This window comes from Phocoena phocoena, chromosome 1 (genome assembly GCF_963924675.1).
Source record: "Phocoena phocoena chromosome 1, mPhoPho1.1, whole genome shotgun sequence".
Taxonomy (NCBI): domain Eukaryota; kingdom Metazoa; phylum Chordata; class Mammalia; order Artiodactyla; family Phocoenidae; genus Phocoena; species Phocoena phocoena.
In genome coordinates this window covers 1,429,478-1,435,434 of record NC_089219.1, presented here as the reverse complement: position 1 = coordinate 1,435,434, position 5,957 = coordinate 1,429,478, and positions in this window count along the sequence as shown.

The window sequence follows — 5,957 nt, the reverse complement described above, 5'->3', positions numbered from 1 at the left end:
AGAGAGGGGCCCGACCCTAGACAGTGCCAGGGGCCAGCCTGAGACTCAGGGCACCCCGTTCGTCGAGCCGCAATCCGTCTGATCATGGCGCCAGCTCCGTGAGGGCACCCACCACCCCACCAGGAGGGCAGCTCAGCCCGACTTCATTAATCTAACGCTCGCTCACGTGTCAAGGTGCACCGCAATTTCTGTAAAAATGATCTGGCTGCTAATTAGGCTGTTTATAACTTGTTTCCCTGGTCGCTAATGCTAATTAACATGCAAATTAGCTCGGGGAGGGAAGGCTCTGGGGCCCCCAGCTCATTACCACGTTAATTACTGTTCGCTTAAACACCACAGATACAAATGGCGGCATTTCGCGTAATGGGCAAGACGATAATTATACCAACGACATTTTGAAAAGTCATTTTGGTGTGTGATTTTTCTGTGTGATTAATGCTTCCGTGCCTGGTTGATAAACTTCGTTCGTTCAAACCAATATAGGCTCCGTACACAAACCGGCCAGCAGGCGCGGCCCATTAATCTCCCCCCATCCCCTGATGGCTACAAAGTTTGGGAGGAAGGAAAAAGGCAAAGGAGAAAGTTGGGCAGCTTTGGGGGAAGGAGAACTTCCCGAACTTCCTGCTTTTAAGCAGCTGGTTCCTTGGAATCTGCTCTCACGGCCATGGCAGCTGGTAACTGTTTAAGGTGCTGAATTTGGGGAGACCTGTGACTTGAGGCCAGCCTCCTCTCAGGGAGCCGGGCCGGGCCTCACTCCTTCCTTTCTTCCTACCCTCCCTCCTTCCCTCCCACCTGTCAGGTAGGTGCCTGCTGGGCAGCAGCAACCTTGTCCTGCTGGAGCCAACATTCCAACAACAAAATCCAATAACAGACAAGTGGGCCATGCTGGGCAGTGAAGCAGGAGAGGGAGCAGAGGGGAACAACGGGGTCAGAGAAGGAAGTGAGGGAGGACGTGTGGCGGCAGAGAGGCAGGCAGTGCAAAGGCCCTGGGGCAGAAACAAGCTCGTCAGGGTACAGGGTGGGGCGGGCACAACAACAGAGCCAGTGTGGCTTAGCCGAATGACCAGGGTGCTGGGCGGGGCAGGTCCCAGGGGCAGGAGCTGTTGGTTTAGGGGAGCCCCAGAAGCCTCCCTGATAAAAAGAGGGGCCTTCTCCATCAGCCTAGGACCTCAACATCGCACACCTGCTCCTTCTAAAACGGGAGCTTCACCCACAATGTGCCCCTAAGGCGGAGGCTCCCTTGGCAAGCCACGGCCACTGTAATTGAGATTAAGAGACAGGTGGGCGATGGGTGAGGAGAGCGCTGGGGACGCACCTCCCCGGCTGCATTATTGATGGAGGGATGATGATCGGTACAGGTGTGGTCCCCGTGCCAGCCTGAGGGCTGCTGGAAGGAAGCTGCCTGCAGGAAGCTAGGGGAGAGGCCAGAAGAGGGAGGGGTCCATGCGCATGGCTGGTCAGCAGAGAGGGGGAGGGGCCCGAGAGGAGGGGTCTCCCCGTCTCAGGCTCCCGGTTCCAGACTCCAGAGGACCGTGAGGCCTGCAAATCCTGCCGATCTGGCAGGAGGGATGAGAAGCTGAAATTTCATCTGGTGACAAACAAGCCCCAGCCCACCCCGGTCCCCTGGATCCCGCCGGTGTTCCTGTGGGTCCCCCATTGCTGTTCTGACGTGCTCGGCCACTGCGCCACAGGTGAGCCTCCAGGGCTGAGGGAGGGGCTTCTCAGAGCCGGGGGGATGTGGGGGGTGTGGCGGGTGGGGGGGGTAGGTTTTCCTGAGCCCTGGCAGCCAGGGGGCTCTGAGTGGCTCACACACTCTGGGAGAGCACCCTGGGGAGCACAGGATGGTGGAGCTCGCTGAGCCCAGAGAAATGACCAGAGCTGCTCCTGGCTCCTGGGGAGAGAGGAGAGCACCCCTGAGAGCCCAAGGTCAGCTTTGGGGGAGTTGGGTGCAGTCTCAGGCTGTTGCTAAGAGCTCCCCTTTCTAACCGAGGTTGGTGGAGAAGCAGGGAGCCTGACTTGCTGGCCGGTGCCTGGGGAGGAGGGGGCAGGCATGTTGGAGGCCAGTAGGCTGGGGGTCCCAGGAGAGCTCCCAGGGAGACAGGAGGGGCTACATGGGCCCTCCCCTCCCTTGTGTGCGGGGTGGACAAGACCAGCTTGCCTCCAGGGTCGGGCCAAGGCCTCTGCTTGGAGCCTTGGCCATGGAGGCGGCTCACGGGCTTCAGGAGGCCCAGTAGCAGCCTCCGAGCCCCTGGTCCTCCCGGGGCCACAGCGGAGCCTGCAGGCAGGGCCACAGCGGAGCGGGACCAGACCTAGCACCCACCTCCCAATTTCGGGGCCCAGCGCTGGGATCAGGCCTGACCTTGTGGAAGCAGGTGCAAAGGCAGGGAATGGGCCAGGGTGAGCACGTGCACCTGCTTTTGTGGAGGTGATGGGTAAACCGATGCCCTCCAGTCCCTCTCAGAGGAGCCCCGGGGGAGGGACTCGTGAAGATTCAGAATGAGCTCCCGACGGGGCCGGGGAGCTGGTCCCCGGGCAAGCGACCCCACTGCTCCGTGTCTTTCCATAAAAAGGGCCCAGGAGTGCCCGGCACACCCCACCTCGGAGGAGGTAAAAGCCACACGAGTGCAAGGTCAGCCTCAAGGCCATCACCTACCGTCTACTTTCATGCACCGCTTTTATTTCCAACTCCTTTGCCGCTCCTGCTACCACTGAAGATGGTTCTGGAAACGGGGGCTCAGCGCTCTCTCCAGCTGGCGGGCCTGTATCCCAGTCAGGGCTGGGACTAGGACGGTATCTGGAAAAGGGACCATGTGCTCCTACTGGGACTGACATGGGCGCTCACGTCCCTTGGGGCGGCCATTTCATGGCCGTCTCCGGGAGTGTAGGGAGTCCCTGCAGGGGACTGGGCGGCACCCCTAAACCCACCCGGGTCTGACCGCATACACTGGGGCCGCTGGGCAGGGAGAACGTCCTCTGTGGGGGCAGTAATGGCGCTCGGAGGCTGTCAGCTCAGGGTGCTTCTTGCTCCATTCCTGGCTCCGTGGGGCATCCATCCAAGCGTGTTCAGCTGGAGCCTTAACGCTTCCATCACAGTGACACCCCGTGTGCCCCTAGAACTGTGGATGAGTCACAAACTCGCCACGAAGACGTGGCCTGGCCCGGCCCGGCCTGTCAAGGTTTTGAGGGGCACAGCAATGTGAAGGGCAAGTGCACTGAGTCACCTCCACCTGGATACCGGTAGAAATGGCGAGAATCCCACGGTAACGGACAGAAAGCAGCTTCCTCTTGAACTCAGTTGTCACACCACGGCCTGAAGCAACACACATCTGCACACAGGATACCTGCGCCTGGTCCAGCACCCTAAAGTTGCCCTGGGGTTACCTGTATCCAGGTGTGCTGCTCCCAGGTAGGGGCTGCGATCACAGCTTCTGGCCCACCGAGACCACTGGGCTCCTCCGGCCAGCGCGCCCGAGGGTCCGCGGGCACCGTGTGCCAGGACAGAGGCTCGGGGGACCAATCAGGTTAATGTGATAGCGAATGTCAGGCAGGAGTGCTGCCTCCACGCCCCGGGCCCTTCCCACAGCCCTGGGACAGCCCAGCTCCATTACCGCTCTTGCCTAATTAGGGTAATAAAATGAAAGTAATCAAAGCCATGGGAGACCTCTCACCGCTCAGCTGGGTATTGTGCCTTTGTGATGTCAAGGAGCTAAAGAACGGGCCAGGAGCTGGACCTGGGGGCCAGGCCCTGCTGACCACACCCGCCTGACCCTTGCAGACCTTGAGCCCAGACTCTGACTGTGCCCGTGGAGCCCTCCCTAAAGGGCTGGTGGGCCACATCCCAGCGGCCAGGACCCTGGGGAGGACATCAGAGGCAGCAGCCGCCTCCCCTGCCCCTGCCCCACAGCATCCAGTGCACTAGTGGGCACTCCACCTGGTTCCCTGAGCCCCACAGAGGACCGGGGTTTCCCGGCATCTGGGAACCTTGGCATCTTGAATTGGGAGGGGCCCTAGCCCCAAACAGGACCACGTCTCCAGGGACGTGCAACTCGGCGACCTGCCCAGGGGCCCCTGTCAGGGCTGGGCTCAGCGTCTCGGACCCCAGTGCCCCAGCAGCCGTGCCCACCTCTGCACCTCTTCACACTTACCCTCCTTGCTGCTGGGAGGGGGTGAGTCCAAAAATATCGCCCCCACCCCATGCTGCCGGCCCTCCTCCACTACAGTCCAGGTGACCCTGGGCCAGCAGGTGCATGTCACAGCCCCTTAGGGCCACCTCCTGGGTCTCATCTCAAGAAGGGACAGGCCCTCTTTTCAGGAGTGGCACCCAGGCCACTGGGAGTGGAGGTGGCTGGGCATGCACACAAGGGTCTGGTCTGTCTGCCCAGCTGGGAGTAGCCTGTGGGGAGGGAGACCCAGGGCCAGTAGGAAGACCTACAGGAGCCCAGGTGGACGGGGCGACTTGGGGGCCGGCTTCCTAGGAAGCAGCCTGCAGGAGGGGCACCAGCCCGTAGAAAGGGGCCCTGAACCAGCCGGACAGTTCCGGGGATGGCAGGGGCCCAGGGCTCCCGCACCGCCCCGGAGCTCCTTCCTCACCTGTGAGTGTGATGCGGACGCGTGTGCGGCTAGCCCCAGACTGCAGGCAGCTCCTGCCCGGCGCCCAGGAGCGCCAAAGCCCCTACCCTGCTCCCCAGACTCGGGGCTCAGGCTGCCCAGAGCCTGGTCCTGGGGTGGCGTCTCTCCCCGCCCCTCCCTGTGCTCTGGTGGGACAGGGGGGCAGGGGGCAAGGTCAGCTGGGCGCAGGGGGCCTGGGGGACGGGGCGGAGTCCGAGGCAGGGGCGCGCCTGGCCGCTGGGGGCGCCGCTGAGCCGCCGAGCCGCCGAGCCGCCGGGGTGTTGACGGTGTCCCGGGAAACGGACCCGCCCTCCGGACCCGGGCGCTGCGGCGGTGGGCGCCTCTGGGAGCCCAGCCGCACGGACCCTCGGGCAGGGCCGCGTCCACCGCCCCTCCACCCGGCCCACAGCAGGTGGGGTGGCTCGAGCCTTTCCCTTCCCCGCGCGCCCCGCACGGCCTCGGAGCACAGGCGAGTGTGAGCGCGTTTTCACTTTGGGGGGCGCCTGTGTGTGCACATGCGTGTGAGCGCGTGCGTGTGTGTGCACACGCGTGTGTGTCTCAGTGTGTGTCGGAGAGCATACACTGGGCGGGGGGCTTGTTTGCAGGCACTTTGGGATCCAGGAGAGAAAGGACCATGAGCAATTCGTTCTTCAGGTCAGAAGGTTTGGGGACGGGGAGAGGCATGAGACAGGGCTGGTCCTGGAACTGACCTCAAGACCTGACCCTCCGGCCTGGGCCATCGTGGCTCCCCACTGCCACCCAAGAGCCGGCCAGGTGCCCCTCACCACCCCAGCACCCGCCGCCCCCCTCCCCCTGTATTGCCCCCGTGCGGGAGGTGGGCACGGCTGTGGTCCTGAGGTTGGGTGAACAATAGAAACTTAGAGCCCTGAGAAGACGTCGAGAAGGCCTGTGTGAGCTGGATTGATGGGAGGGGGTCCGCCTTCCTGAGGGGCTCTGTGCAGGGAGGGGCAACAGGTGGAGTGAGGGCCACCCAACTCCTCCCTGGGTGGATCCTCCGGGGTCAGATGTCTACAGAGGGCCCATTGCTGAGTGGGCCCATTCTGCAGAAGAGGAAGCTGAGACCTAGAGGCAATTGGGAGGCGCCCCAGCCCCATGGAGACGCCTGCAAGGCAGGCACCCCCATGCCCCTTAACGGTTGAATTCACCCTGCCTTCGCTCGGGGGCTCTGCGCTGACCCTGGGGTCTCCACGGGGAGGGACAGGAAGCCTCTCTGGAGCAGGGCTGGGGGCCGTAGGGCAGGTGGGCTGCCGGCCACCCACGCTCTAACCACACTCCCCCCTCCAGGTGCTGTGAGGACCGGACATGGGCCCATCTGAGGCGTGGGCGTG